This window comes from Taudactylus pleione, unplaced genomic scaffold (genome assembly GCF_031769625.1).
Source record: "Taudactylus pleione unplaced genomic scaffold, aTauple2 ptg000535l, whole genome shotgun sequence".
NCBI classification, from domain to species: Eukaryota; Metazoa; Chordata; class Amphibia; order Anura; family Myobatrachidae; genus Taudactylus; species Taudactylus pleione.
In genome coordinates, this window is record NW_028284937.1 from 4,725,026 (window position 1) to 4,741,892 (window position 16,867).

Here is a 16,867-nt window from a genome sequence, read left to right on the forward strand (position 1 = left end):
TTTTGGCATAATCTTGGCCAAGGTTACGGGCCTGCCCACCATATCCGGATAACCTCTTGTCGGGCAGATCCCTAACATATATATTTATATATTTCACTTTTTTATTTTTATTCTTTATATGCGGCCAACGGCTGCTCTTAACAATTCACTTTTCTTATTAGAGCGGTGCCTTGGGGTGGTTTAGCTGGGCTAGTTTGGGAGTGTCCTGTGCTCTGGATTTGAGCCCTAGTATGTTAGGGACCTGCCCGACAAGAGGTTACCCGGATATGGTGGGCAGACCCATAACCTTGGCCAAGATTATGCCAAAAACCTCTATTGTATTTACTGCAAAATGTATTTATTTATATATAATCAGTAGAGATGAGCGGTTCGGATTCTGTGGAATCCGAACCGCTCCGAACATTGGGGATCCGAGTCCACCCGAACCCTGTTCGGGTGTTCACCGCCTGACTCGGATCCCCGTTCGGGGCCGAACGGCGGCCGCCTGATGTCGGATTCTCACTAGAGAATCCGACATCAGGTCTCCTCGCGTGTAGGGCAGAGCGCAGTGATAGCGCTCTGCCCTACACAGACACAGACACACAGCCGCCAGCGGCAGCTGTGTGTTTGTTACAGCAGCCAATGAGAGTCACACAGACTCTCATTGGCTGCTGCACGGAGGGAGCCGGCTGGAGCTCACACATGAGCTCCGTCTTCCGGCTCCCTCCTCAGCGTGTGACAGAGCGGACGGCGCGGGAGCGGGGATACAGGTAAGTTTTATTTTTTTTATTTTTTTACTTGTCAAAGGTCCGGGGGCGCTACTGGGGGGGGGGTCTGCACTACTGGGGGGGTCTGCTACTGGGGGGGGGCTATACTACTGGGGGGGCCATACTACAGAGGGGCCTGCTACTGGGGGGGCTATACTACTGGGGGGGGGGTCTGCACTACTGGGGAGGGGTCTGCTACTGGGGGAGGCAATACTACTGGGGGGGCCATACTACAGAGGGGCCTGCTACTGGGGGGGGCTATATTACTGGGGGGGGGTCTGCTACTGGGGGGGCCATACTACTGGGGGGGATCTGCACTATTGGGGGGCCATACTACAGAGGGGCCTGCTACTGGGGGGGGGCTATACTACTGGGGGGGTCTGCACTACTGGGGGGGGTCTGCTACTGGGCAGGGCTATACTACTGGGGGGGCCATACTACAGAGGGGCCTGCTACTGGGGGGGGCTATACTACTGGGGGGGGTCTGCTACTGGGGGGGCCATACTACTGAGGGGCCTGCTACTGGGGGGGGCCATACTACTGGGGGGGCCTACTACAGGGGGGGGCCATACTACAGGGGGGGCCCATACTACAGGGGGGGCTACTACTGGAGCAGCCTACTACTGGGGGGGCCTGCTACTGGGGCAGCCTACTACTGGGGGAGCCATACTACTGGGGGGGCATACTACTGGGTGGCATGCTAATGGGGGGCATACTACTGGGGGGGCCTGCTAATGGGGGACATACTACTGGGGGGGCCTGCTAATGGGGGGCATACTACTGGGGAGCATTCAACTGGGGGCACTGCATAGTGGACCGTACTACTAAGGGGACTGCATAGGGGGCACCACTGCTGGGGGACATTGTGTAAGGGACACCGCTACTGTGGGCATTGTGTAAAAGGGTCACTACTGTGGGCATTGTGTAAAAGGGGCACTACTGTGTGTCGTAACATAAATAAGAGACACTACTTTATGGTGTAATGTGAATCAGGCCCTATGTGCGGTGTAATGCTAATAAGATTGTGCACTGTGACTCCTAGGGCCGTAGCCCACTTTGTAAACAAGTACTGTGACTCTGCTGGCCGTACCCCACTGGGTGGGTGCACTACTTTTCATTTCTGCCACTGCTGTGTGGCAATGTGTCATAGATGTGCTTTATACTGTGGTGTCTGTGTCGTTGTGCCGCTGCTTTGTCGCTTAGTAACCAGTCAGCTCACTGTAACCTTTGGCCAATAATGTTGAAAACAATATTATAAGCTGTGATATGGTCTAAATTGACTGGAAATTAATGTTATTGAGGTTAATAATACTCTAGGAAGAAAAAAAAGACCAATTTATGTGATTTTAGCTTTTTTTGTCAATTTTTGTAAAAAAATCCAAATCCAAATCCAAATCCAAATCCAAAGCCAGTCACCGCAGTTTGGCAAATCCAAATCCAAATCCAAAGCCGGACGACGAATTAGAACCAAATCCAAATCCAAATCCGGCAAAAATGGTCCGGCGCACATCCCTAATAATCAGTTAATTTGGAGTTGTGCACCTGTATTTCTTCTTTGTGTATAGATCTTTTAAAATGTGTCAGTGAGTAATGAACACACCTGTGCACCTGCTGGGTGACCTGGAAAAAGTGAACTGTGTGGGGTCCTTAGGACCGAGTTTGAGAACCACTGAGCTAGACAATATAAAAATTATATAACAAAACATGAACATGAACTATTGTATAAAGCTAAAAGCAGGGGTAATTGTAATCATCAAACATGAAGAAGACTAAAATCTCATGGTGTAAATATAATACATGCTGTTCCTTAAACTTTAGGAAGGGCTTCCTGTTGCTGTTTTTGTGTTTGTGAGGGTATTATTATTTCTAGCCACTGTGCTGTGTGCAAATTTCAAATTGATGAGTTACTCATATGTACTGACAGCCCAATATCCCAAAAATGCATCTAAAGACTTGTGTTACTTGTTCTTTAATTTGTTGTCCAGTAGATTATTAGGACTTGAGCAACTGTTTAGTGTAATAATTCTTTATATAAAATTGGGGCAGATCAATTAGGAACGCTGCAAAATCGGTAGTTGCGGCGAGATGTACGGGAGATGTACACTGCGCACAAATCCCATGCGTACGGTAGGCTTAATTTTAATCCCTTTAGGACTGAACTAAAATGCAGGATGCAGGGGCGATATATGGGTGAATTAGTAGCGATGTACGGTGCCATTGCCAACATTGACATGTCATTGCAACGACACAATGCCGGCATCTCTCCTAATTCAGTGGTCCCCTATATTTTAACATCCTATATGTACTTGTTGATGTGGTGTACGATCAGTAATACAGGCTGGCCCGTGTGATAACTCTACCAGCCGTACACTAGCCTATTTGTTTTATCTGTAATTCCTTCATTGAAGGTCCCAATTATTCTCATCCCCTTACTGGAGGAATTCACAGTTACTAAACTTGTATTACCATATATTCTATCTAGTTAAATGCCTATGAGGGAAGCGGTATCTTGTGTAAATGTTTTACTAAGCATAAAAGTACCATAAACTACGATGTGAGTCAGGTGATGAAACGGACAGGGATAATACTAGCCCTGTGGCACTGCACACTGTAGATAATAAACACATGGGATATCAACCTTGATGCATTATAAAATAATGGTTTCAGGGAGTCCGGAATCCAGCAGCATGAGGCATATGGATAGATGGAGTCCCCACACTCATTTCTGGGGAATAAATAAACTCTTCCGTGTATCAAGCTTTCTATCTGATCAATGAAGATGCAAGATTATTAGATTTATGTTTTTTGTTATTTATTAATAAGCTATATTTATGTCACTGCATTATGTTTAATGTATCAAAGTATATATACTTGTATTGTATAATATGTATCCTCCATGTCTCATAACATGTACAGTAGGTGTTTTAAATCCCGACATGTAAAATCCTGACATTCTCAGAATGTTGACATTTCAATTAGGCTTCGGGATGGGAAGGTTAAAGTTAGGCACTAGGGGGCAGATAGGGTTAGGCACTAGGGGGCGGTTAGAGTTAGGCACTAGAGGGCGGTTAAAGTTAGGCACTAGGGGCAGGGCCGGATTAAGGGCAGGGCGACAGGGGCGGTCGTTCTGGGGCCCCCACACATACGGGGCCCCCACACACTATTCCCAATCCCCGGCCGCTTATTCTAACATTTCCACGCTGCTGTCCCCTGGCAGTGCGCTGCTGATGAACTCTGAGCTCTGACTCATGGATGGAGCAGGTATCCCGTGCGGGGGGACGGGGTTGTCGAGGGTGGCAGGAAGCTGCAGCTGCTGCCTTTTCCGCACTGCTCCCTGGGACCCTGGCTACTCCCAGAGCTTCAAGAAGCCCTCTGAGGTCCTGCCACGACTGAGCCAGCGGAGGCGCTGGAGCCAAGGCGGCGCTTGTCTCCCTGGGGGATGCCACCAAGCGGGCGTCCATGGTGTGGCCCTTCTCCCCACGCCTGCAGCAACAGAGCGGGGCAGTGAAGCTGAGGAACGCATTCTCCAGCCTGGAGCGCACGGTGCTGGGAAGGAACGGACCGCGGAGTGCCAGTTGCGGGCGGAGCTGGGCGCTGCCAGAGCAGGAGAACCCGCTGAGGTGAGAGAGGGGAGGGGAGGGGAATGACAGTGCCGGTATCCTGGCTCCATGGTCCCCAGTCGATACTCGGGTGGGAGGAACAGTGAGAACCTGATGACAGAGTACACTGTTCCCAACATCCCCAGCACCCATTATACCCCCCTCCCTCACCCATACACACATTATACCCCCCTCCCTCACCCATACACACATTATTCCCCCCTCCTCCCACCCATACACACATTATTCCTCCCTCCCCCCACCCATACACACATTATTCCCCCCTCCCCTCACCCATACACACATTATTCCCCCCTCCTCCCACCCATACACACATTATTCCCCCCTCCCCCACCCATACACACATTATTCCCCCCTCCCCCCACCCATACACACATTATTCCCCCCTCCTCCCACCCATACACACATTATTCCCCACTCCCCCCACCCATACACACATTATTCCCCACTCCCCCCACCCATACACACATTATTCCCCACTACCCCCACCCATGCACATTATACACCTCCTTTCCCCACCTATACACACATTATACCCCCATCCCCCCACCCATACATACATTATTCCCCCCACACATACACACATTATATACATCCTCTCTCCACCCATACACACCTAATATACCCCCTCCCCAACCCATACACACCTCCTCCACCCACCCATACACACATTATACACCTCCTTTCTGTTCAAAGACTATACACCCCCATACACAAATTATACACCTCCTTTCCACCCATAGATTATACATCCCCCATACACACATTATACGCCCCATCATGCGCACACATTATTCTTTCCTCTCCCCAGACATATTATATCCACCCTAATACTACTTAGCATTCCAGTAGGCTTTTTCAGCGGGGGCACCGCTCCCTGTCCTATTTCTGAAGGGCAGAAAGCATCCTGCCCTCTAGCGCGGCACCCCGCTGAAACAGCCTGCGGGTTCTGTCCTCCACCCACGGGCCGCAGTGTCCCGCGGGTGGGGAAACGGCAGATCAGAGGTCACCGCAGGTGCATGCACCTGGCATCCATTCACAGTGACCGCGGCACTTGGGGGCAGTCTGGCATGTCCGTAAGTGGCGGGCAGTCCCCAGGAGTGACGAAAAGGGGAAGCGTAATAAAGACACGCCCCTTTTCATTGGCCAAACACCCTTTTCGGTGGAAGTGCCCTTGCTCTAGGTCCGGCATCAGGCGCCTTGAGTGAACACTACTACTACACATAAACATCCCTTCCCCACACTCCACATAGGGGTCTATTTACTAAGCAGTGTTAAGAGACAGAGTGAAAAGTGCTAAGAAAGTGATAAGGTGCCAGCCAATCAGCTCCCAACTGTCATTTTTCAAACACAGCCTGTGAGATGACAGTTGGGAGCTGATTGGCTGGCACCTTATCACTTTTCACTCTGTCTCCTAATACTGCTTAGTAAATAGACCCCAGAGGACACTGTACACCATCTACCACTACAGACACATACCCCCCCCAACACCACAGACAAATCCCTCCCCTACCACCACACAAACAACTCTCCCCCCTCCGTCCCTGCACAAGCACACTGTTCCCCCTTCACCACTACACAGACACATCTCTCTGCCCCCTGCCCGGTGCTGGACCTAGCATGTTCTTTAAATGTGCCGTTATAGCTATGTGTTGCTATGGTTATGGGATTGTGTCACTGATAGAGCGACGTGATGACGTCAGCAGGGAGATGCCGGAGCTCGGGCGTGTAGTCGCGCCTTAGCAAGCATGTTGAATATCACTGGGTGATTATGTTTATGTATATAAGATATGTTTTTTGTATTGTCACTTTGTTCTGACGAAAATGCTGATGCATTGAAACGTTAACCGTTTTCTACAAGCCGTTTCCTGTGTGTTCATTGCGTGGAGTGCCACACTTACTATCCGTATATCTCACCTTTTCAGTGGGGGCAACCAGCTAAGTATATATACACACACACACACTCCCAAAGGTGCAGCACTCCAGGTGCTTTGAAAGAATCACAATACCGGCATCTAAAATCAAGCAACGTTTCAGTGCATATCTATTAGCACTGTCATCAGGCTATCATGCAAATAAATATGCACTGAAACGTTGCTTGATTTTAGATGCCGGTATTGTGATTCTTTCAAAGCGCCTGGAGTGCTGCACCTTTGGGAGTTTATGTGAGTTATAGTGCTGGCACCCGCCCACATTGCTACATTACCTGGACAGCTGGACCCTGCATATTTCTTATATAATGCTGGTTGTTACATTATACTTTTTTTTTCTAAAACATTGCCCATATATTTACTTTGATTTTATTGATTGGGGCCCCCACAAGTTTGTTGCCCAGGGGCCCCCACAGACTAGGGGGCAGATAGGGTTAGGCACTAGGGGGCAGATAGGGTTAGGCACTAGGGGGCAGTTAGGGTTAGGCACTAGGGGGCGGTTAAAGTTAGGCACTAGGGGGCGGTTAGGGTTAGGCACTAGGGTGGAGGTTAGGGTTAGGCACTAGGGGGCAGATAGGGTTAGGCACTAGGGGGCGGTTAGAGTTAGTCACTAGAGGGCAGTTAAAGTTAGGCACTAGGGGGCAGATAGGGTTAGGCACTAGGGGGCAGTTAGGGTTAGGCACTAGGGGGCAGGTAGGGTTAGGCACTAGGGGGCAGTTAGAGTTAGGCACTAGGGGGCAGTTAGGGTTAGGCACTAGGGGGCAGATATGGTTAGGCACTAGGAGGAAGATAGGGTTAGGCACTAGGGGGCAGATAGGGTTAGGTACTAGGGGGCAGATAGGGTTAGGCACTAGGGGGCAGTTAGGGTTATGCACTAGGGGGCAGATAGGGTTAGGCACTAGGGGCAGATAGGGTTAGGCACTAGGGGGAGGTTAGTGTTAGGCACTAGGGGGCAGTTAGGGTTATGCACTAGGGGGCAGATATGGTTAGGCACTAGGGGGCAGATAGGGTTAGGCACTAGGGGGCAGATAGGGTTAGGTACTAGGGGGCAGATAGGGTTAGGCACTAGGGGGCAGTTAGGGTTATGCACTAGGGGGCAGATAGGGTTAGGCACTAGGGGGAGGTTAGGGTTAGGCACTAGGGGGCAGATAGGGTTAGGCACTAGGGGGAGGTTAAGGTTAGGCACTAGGGGGCAGTTAGGGTTAGGCACTAAGGGGGAGGTTAGGGTTAGGCACTAGGGGGCAGTTAGGGTTAGGCACTAGGGGGCGGTTAGAGTTAGGCACTAGGTGGCGGTTAGGGTTAGGCACTAGGGGGCGGTTAGGGTTAGGCACTAGGGGGGAGGTTAGGGTTAGGCACTAGGGGGTGGTTAGAATTAGGCACTAGAGGGCGGTTAGGGTTAGGCACTAGGGGGCAGTTAGGGTTAGGCACTAGGGGGGAGGTTAGGGTTAGGCACTAGGAGGGAGGTTAGGGTTAGGCACTAGGGGGCAGTTAGGGTTAGGCACTAGGGGGCAGTTAGGGTTAGGCACTAGGGGGCGGTTAGGGTTAGGCACTAGAGGGTGGTTAGGGTTAGGCACTAGGGGTAGGTTAGGGTTAGGCACTAGGGGAGGTTAGAGTTATGCACTAGGGGGAGGTTAGGGTTAGGCACTAGGGGTAGTGTCACCACTTGGGGGAGTGTACAGATTTTAAACGATTAAAATCAACCTTTAGTAAATATTCCCCTAAGGGTGCTGAGGCGCAAGGCACGATCAATAGCAAAGAAGTTAGTGGCTAGATCCCATTTGCTGGACAGACCTTCGGATGTCACGTGCTGGGTGGGTACAGGGTGGTCTCACAGCGTGACAGGACATTCAATCTGTTCCCGGTGCCTATTTTCCTTCAGCAGGCATAAATTATCAGTCTGTGCACCACTTATCTGATTCTAATTTGCACAACCAATACCAACATACAGAATAGAGGTTTGGAGCAGATCATGATGTACTAAGCTCTGGAAAGTGATAAGTTGGAGAGTGATAAACTAACAACCAATCAGCTCTTAACTGTCATTTTTCAAACACAGTCTGTAACATGACAGTTAGGAGCTGAGTGGTTGGCAGTTTATCATTCTCCAATTTAGTACATCTAGTAAGTCTCTATCTCTAACTTTGTTTGGCACTGATGCCAGTTGAGCTAAGTACTGGGGGCCTGGCTCCCTAAGCCTCGGGACCTCATAGCAATGGCACCTCCTGCACCCATTATAGTTATGCCATACTTACCTACTTGCCCTACTTTGCAGGGCACATTTCTTGGAGCCACTGGAGAGGACTTGCTGCCCTCATCTTCGGGGGCGGGGCCAGTCTATAGCCGTCATCAGGCCACACCCCCTTTACAGGAAAACCCTGGGATTTATGGGTCAGTGACAGTGGAGTAACTTCATCCCAGTTGCCCGGAGGCAATATAAGTGTTGGTGCCCCCCCCCTCCAAATTTAAAGCGCTGACGGAAAAAAAAAATTATATATATATATATTACTTACGGTCCAGCTCTCCTTGATAAACATCAAACTGTACTGGGTGCCCGAACGTATCTGCATACAAAAACAAAAAAGTCGTTCGGTGGTGCAGCTCTCCTGGTCCCATGGAGTAATCAAGCTGTTCACATAATGGTAACGATTAATGTTTCAGTGCCTTTAATGTGTGTGGCACTTCTGATGGGATAGGACAGGTTATGTTTTGATGTTTTGTAGGCAGGGGTAGTGGTTAGGGTGGGCCAGGGGGTAGGGTTGGTTAGCCCAACAGAGCCAGCACTTGGTGCACAAGCTCCATACACTCCGAGGCTGCTGGGTGCAGAATGGGTGTAGTAGAGGTATGCAGTCGGGAAACCGGCTGCCTTAATACCGACAGCCGGCTTCCCGGCTGCTTTATCCCGGCGTGGGTTAAATGACCGGTGTCTATATCTAGACGCCTGTCATTTACCTGACGCCGGGAGACCGGCGCCCGGCATCCCCATCGAAGGGATGCCGGGCGCCGCGAGCGGACAGCCGCGGGGGGGGGGAGGGTTAGGTTTAGAGTACCCGGGGGGGTTAGGGTTATGCACTTAGAGGGGGGATTAGGGTTAGGCACTTGGGGGTGTAGGTTAGGGTTAGGCACCCCTAAGGAGGGTTAGGGTGTTAGGTTAGGTTAGTTTATACTTACCTTAGGGACGATCAGGATTTCCAGCGCTGTCGGGCTTCTGCTGCCGGGCTCTGCTAATCTGTCGGGTTGCCGCTGCCGGGAATCGAACTGCCGGCCATGCGGCAGCCGGGATTCCATACCGATTCCGTAGTAGAAGCGAGAAACGGGGCAGGATGGGATTAGTAATGAGAAGCAGGGGGCAAGATAGGAGGAGTAGTGGGAAGCAGGGGCAGGATAAGGGAAGTAGTGGGAAGCAGGGGGCAGAATAGGAGGAGTAGTGGGAACCAGGGGACAGGATGGCAGGAGAAGTGGGAGCAGGGGACAGGATGGCAGGAGTAGCGGGAAGCAGGGGGCAGGAGTAGTAGTGAGAAGGGACTTACCGGGAAGAAGTCCTCTATGCAGCTCCTGGGTCCTGGCCAGTGGTTCACTGCTCCGGGGAGAAGTGAGAGGCGTCTCCTGACTGAGTGCTAAGTCCAAGGCAGCAGCAGGGAGACCGCACCGGCCGCCGGGGTCTGCCTGCTGACACCATGAACCACTGCTCTATAGGAGACTGGTGTCATGTACTTATTCCCTGCCGCTGGTGCACACTGCACAGGCGGCGGAAGTAGAGGTGCCCTGTTGTGACTGCTCCCGCGGCGGACCCACTGTAACATCTACAGAGGCATGGGGTGGAAATTGACAGGCAGCGGAGGCTGTGGGAGGGGACACAGGAGCCGGGAGTTTCCAGTTTGTGTTCCACAATGGAACACAAATTCTGGAAGAACAGCAGCCGGCGCTGGTACTGCAGATTCATGAATCAGCCTGGGCTGAAAGGCAATGTGAAACGGCCCGGCAGATTCATGATCGATCGGCACTCAGCTAAGCGGAACCTCTGTCACAGCACTGCAAACAGGTGGACATGGAACTGGGGACAATGGAGGAGCGGAGGTGCCCCCTTCAGGGCTTGTACCCGGCGGCAACTGACTCCATTGTCTCCCACAGTTCCGCCACTGTTCAGTGAGGAGGGGGCGGGACCAAATTACGCAAATTGCACCATTTAGCCCCTTCCATTCCCTACGGACCCGCAAATTTCTCAGAAAATCTCTTCATCCTGCCCACTTCACTAGGAAGTGGGTGGGATACGGGAGATTTGCCTACTCTTTGGGGGTGTGCGGAGGGGTTTCCCGAAAAATCTGGAAACTCCCGCGACTCCCGGGAGAGTAGGCATGTATGAGTTAAGCCCCTGTGAGGTCCACTATATACAGCTTTAAAATGTTTGTATAGAATAATTTGCTGTGCAGCAAACCTGAAGGAAAGGCCAAAACACATAAAATCTTTGAAATAGTAAAACTTTTTTGATATATTGTTTTTTATGTTTCTACAGTATTTTTGGATGCAATTAATTGCTTTATTTGCTGGCCTGACAGGTGCTGCTACAGAATCACTCCGTCTATAGAGGCACCGCTGTTGTGTGCTCCATTTAAAGCAATAAAACATTCCAGTTCAGAAGATCAATTGGTCACAAACCAGTATTTCCAGTATTGGTAATTGAGCTGTAATGAAAAAAACTTGCAGCACTGCCCCTGACGGATATTTATTTTCTTCATTACAAGGAAAGAGATAAGTCATCGCCTCAGTTCCTGTGCGTTATGTAAAGGAGACATGGAGGATGTCATTTTGTGTGTGTGTGGGTGTGTGCAGGTCATCCTCTGGGGAAAAGTCTTACATGGGGTCGTGGCATGACAAGGGCTATATTAAGATCAATGCATCTCTCATTCCTGGCAGCTGAAATTGCACAATCTGTTACCGTGTCTGTGGATAATAGGTGCATTCTCCTGGGCCTCTGATTCAAAAATAAATTACATTTAAAAAAAAAAAAACATCTTGATTGTTTATTTTCTCAAGTGCATTTTTGAAGAAAAATGTATTACTGTGATTTTTTTATTATTTTTTTTTTCTAATTTTACTATCCGCAATTTCAGTGTTTTTATATATTTTTTTATAGCTATCAAAAACACTCTCCCATTTCTAATGTTTACTGACTTACATATAATTTATATCCAAACTGTTTCCCATGATGATAATTACTTATGGATATATTAGTCTGAGAGATGAGTGTAACTAATTTGTTACATTTGTCTTTACCCCACATAGGCATTTATGAACCCTCTTATAGCGTGCAGTTTTATACCCTTTTCAGACTTAAACCTAAAACCCGGGTTTTTTTGCGTGAACGTGCATTAACCCGCGTCTGGCATATGGCTGAAAGGTGCGACCCGGGTTGACAGTCCCTGGTCCACGACCCTACTCGCTAGCAGTGCTTTTCCCGGGACTTGCAACCCGGGTCAACAACCCGGCTCAAATGTGATAGGTGCAACCCGGGTCATTATGACCTAGGTCACGCCTAAAACAAATTGATTGGCCGGGGACAGTGGCGCTTGGAGATGAGATCATCTCCAAGCGCCCACTGAATCTGGAAGACCCGGGTCTTGCAGTGAATAGTGACAACCTGGGTCAACCCCCTAAGTGTGAAAAGGGTAGCATGGCTTCAACCCGTGCTCGTTGTCCCAGGTCCGAACCAGATTGAAGCCGGGAATTTCTGTGTGAAAGTGGCATAGGTGAATAAACATGCATATTAGGAGCATATCTAAAGCATCAGATCAACCCAAATACATGTAAGTGTAACCTTCATCAAATAAGGAAGAATTAGAAAAGTGATTGATTAGAATAATGTGCATCTTGTTTGGCTCTGATCTACTTCAGCGCAGTTTACAAGTTATACTCTCCTTGATTTTGGTGGCATAAGTACAAGATCACCCTAATTTTAGTTACGCTGAGTAGTATCATGTTATCAACCTTCTGTCTGATCTCCAATAAAAAATAAGTAATAATGATTGAATTTGTCATCATTTCGAGGCGTTCGCACATAAGGTAAATGTGCTGTCATGAGAGTGTTAGCGGAATTGTGCGACTGCAGAGATCTGTTCCATTTCAGACAGATGTCTTTCACTAAGGATAGGACTGGTGCACATGAGTGTCGATCAGGGGCGAATTGAGGGACCATGTGCAGCGGACCCCCCTTATCTGTGCTGTGGGCATCTTACCTTGTGCTTTCACTGCACAGTGCCATCTTTCTAAAGATGTCACTGGGGAGATGGTGCCACAGAGTAGGAGGAACCCACTTGCCGAGTGAGTTAAGTATACTTTCGGTGCAGGGTGTGCGGTGCAGGGACTCCTGGTCCCAGGGGCCCGCGTGCACCCTGCACCCATTCTAAATATGTCTATGGTGTTCAAGCACGGCAACAGGGGGGAACTAAGGGTACATCTGTACCAGGCCCCAAGGTCCAGAGGGGCCCCGAGGCCCAGACGGGCACAAAGCAGGGTCGCGGATGGCAGACTTAAGTGCTCTAGCTGCGACCGCAGGTACCCATATCCGCTGCCCTGTTCTTTTCTACTCTGGCCTGGGCAGCACTGGGCTGGACTTGCCAGTGGCTCAGACGCAACCCGGGCTGGATATGACCTCTTCAGCAACGAAGCAGCGTGACGTGATAGGTCATGCCACCACACGCAAACAGTGGACTGTGCGGAGGAAGGGGCGGGGGGCAGAGGAAGGTGCTGGGGGCAGAGGAAGGGACTGGGGGCTGAGGAAGGGGTCGAGTGTGGAGGAAGGGGCTGAGTACGGAGGAAGGGGGTGGGGGTTGAGGAAGGTGAAGGGGGCTGAAGGCTGGGGAAGGTGAAGGGGGCTGAAGGCTAGGGAAGGTGTGGACTAAGGGCTGAGGATGGTGATGAGGGTCTGAGGCTGAGGAAGGTGATAAGGGACTTTTGGGCTGAGAATGGTGAGAGGCTGAATTTGAGCAAGGTGTTGAGGGGCTGAGGACTAAGGATGGCTGGCTACAGACGCCATCCCTCCTACCCCTGAGGTATCCACAGCACTGTGATCAAGAAGACCTGCCTGCATCATCAGTGACAGTGTGGTAAGCCATAGTTTAGTTTACTTTATTAAAAGGCTTGCATATCTTTCAGATAACATTATCAATCTTTACATATCATACATGCAGGGGAGTTATGTGTGGGTGTGAGGTCAGGGCTGGTGGTGAGAAGGTGGGGAATGCGCGCGGCATCCATTCACTGACGGGAGAGGGCTGAGGGAAGCCCAGCCAGTGACGGTGGGCTGGGCTTTACCCCCAGCCTGATGTTATTTGGAGGTGTGCCATGCGGACACGCCTCCAAATAATGTCATGTAGGGGGCGTGGCCTATGATAATTAGGCCACACCCCCAATTTTGGATGCGCCCAGAACGCGCCTTGTTCTGGGCCGGCACAGGGTGCTCCGACCCCTGGAGCCGGCACTGCTTACACACATCTGTAATCCTTAGTAAGACTGCAAAACCATCGGTAACATCGAGTACCATCGCTGCCTCACGCACACTTGCACAAGCTCTGACCTTTTTCAGGAATTGCTAACCTCATCGCACGCACTGTGCACTCGAGCTGCGTATGGCATCGCAGTGGATAATTTATGCATGCCCCTGCAACGGTGTTTGAACGCACTGGTACGCCTGCATTTTGCCGACCACACCCCCATCACCTCCCACAAACGCCACTTCCTGTCAGTCACTCTGCGATGGGTCTGCGTAGTCTCTGCGATTGCAGTCCCGATCGCAGTGGCTAGCTCGCACACGTGCAGTGCAATGCATACGCAGATCACAACAATAAGCCAATTGCGTGAGTAACCACAGTTGCAATCCTTACTGAATCAGGCCCACTGTCAGGTGTGATGTCTCCTGGAATTATTTGAAAATGTTGGTAATTATGTAGAAAGTAGTATATTACAATTATTTATTTTGAAAGTTAAGGGATGAGTCCATGTTTGTAGACTTTATTTGTTACAGTGCTAATGCATGTGAAATTTCTATGTCTTCGCATTGTGGAGCTGATTCAGACCTGCTCGCTATAATGACACAATGCCACATTAGTGTACCTTATACACAACTCCCCCAGTAGTAGTGCCCCTTATACACATTTCCCACAGTAATAGTGCCCCTTATACAAAGCCTACAGTAGTAGTGCCCCTTATACAATGCCCACAACAGAAGTTCCCCTTACACAATGCCCCTGGTAGTGGTGCCCCCTATGCAGTGTCCCCAGTAGTGGTGCCCCCCTATGCAGTGCCCACAGTAATGGTGCCCCTTATGCAGTGCCCCCTATGCAATGCCCCCAATAGTAGTGCCCAGAGTGGTAATTCCCCCAGTGGTAATGCCCCCTATAGTAGTAATGCACCCAGTAGTAATGCCCCCTATAGTAGTGCCCCCCAAAATAATGCCCCATTACAATACAATTAAAAATACAAACACAATGCTTACCTTAAGCTCCACTCCTGCGTCCGCTGCCGTCCAGCCCGTCTGCTCCTTGGATCCATGGGAGAGATGTCATGACGTCTCTCCCATAGTGCTCACTGCGGGGGCCGGAAGCTGGAGCTTAGAAGTGAGCTCCAGTCTCCATCTGCTGCTGCGGGGAAAGAGCCGGGCGCCACAATTCTCAGCGGGTGCCTGGCAAATGGACCCTCCCTGCCGCGGCTGGAGGGGGGGTGCAGGTAGATGGAGCAACGGGGCAGGGGGGGTTTCTAGGTACTCGGAAACCCCCCCTGCACGTGCGTATGGGTATACTGCCAGCCACATGATACACTTAAAGTGGAGCTTCCACCATATTCATGGGGCCTAAAACCAGCTTAAGAGAAGGGCCGCTGCTCATACCCTATGGGCCTGATTCATAGTTGTACACTATGCTGTACTAGTGGCTACTGCGAAATTTTGCTAATGCTGCAGGGGACGTATTTTGTAAATAGACGCCTCCTGACGGCTTCTGTGACCCGCTGCTGTGTCCATGGACGTAGCCATCGGTTCACTCGCGTGAACATCGTGAGTCTGAGCAACCCTTAGGTTACTCTGGATGGTCGTGATATTCACAGTTCTGGGGCCACTAGCCTCGGCACTCCTCAAAAACGCTCTCTGTTACTGCCCCATCCCCGGCCCCCAGGCAGCTGCAGGAAGTCAATCATACAGTGATGTAGGAGGCACTGTGACCATTGCAGACACAAATCAGTACATGCACAGTACAGAGCCAGCACAAGCGCTGATTGGCAAACATCAGGGGGAATCAGGCCCCATGCGCTGTGTGCTCATTCCCACGTCCCATCAGCTGCGGCTGTTTATGGGCCCCTACTACTGCCTTTCCCAAGTGGTCCCTTCATGTCCCAGTCAGATACTGTCTCTGATTTTTATTTTTCCATCCACGTGCTGACCACTTCCTCCGGGCACCGTGCTAAATATCTGCTGGTACCTTCCAGTATCCTAATTAAAAACAGTAACCGAGGCAACACCCTAATCCACCCAGACCTTGCCTTTGTCAGACTATTCTGCTCTCACTATGGACACATAAAATTGGGACTATTCTGGAAAAATGTGGAATGTTAGCAGGTAATTGTCTACAGAATGTGCAACTTCTATGCATACAAGTGAAATAAATTATTAAGTAACCCCACTCTGATCACCAGGATTTCTTCGCCTGTCTCTCATGCCTGTCTCCCAGTGTATACAGGAAGTAAATAATGCAGTAGGGAGTCGTGGGATTATTGATATCATTAAACCTCCTAACGGCTGACGTGTGTTTTGTGCTTAGGTCCCGATAACATTAAACTTAACTAAAATAATGACACTGAGACAGGAATGGCATTAAAGAAGGTTAGCTATTTATTAAAAAAAAGATCACAAATAAAAGACTGTATGGTGGCAAGGACAGGACAGGCAATAATCATCGCAGCTTAGAAATGCACCAACGCAAACACAAAACATGCATTGGAGGCAGAGGCCCTGATTCAGAGCCGGACGCTCTGACAGAGCGCTCGCTCTGAATCAGGGCCGGTCATTTTTTTTTTTTTTTAGAACGGCCTCCTGGCCGCTCGCATAGCTGTGGGTGACCACAGCTGTGGGTGATGGTCAAGACCATCGCAACCATCGGGCTTGCGATGAGACCCTTGTGGTAGGGTCTCGTTGCCGCAAGCCCCAGAGAGATTTCGGCTCTAACAGAGCCAAAATCTCTCCCACTGACATGGGAACGCCTCCGTTTGGGCTTTCACTTCCCCGGCCCACCCACCAAAGGGGGCGAGCTGTCACTCAACATCGACAGCTCGCCCCCTTTGTTGCGAGACCCGGAGCGACGGAGTGCCCGTCACTATCCGGGTCTCGCGCATGCGCACTGGCCCACCATCGACCCGGTTGCAAGCGCACAGCGCTTGCGACAGGGTCTAAATAAGGCCCAGAGTCCGCCCTATGGGTCCTTACAACACACAACTAAACGAGGGTATCCAACTCAACCTTGCAACATAACAAATCACCCGGAAAGGTGTAGTGCTGCCCTCGGTGGGATGGTTCATTCAGACAATATTG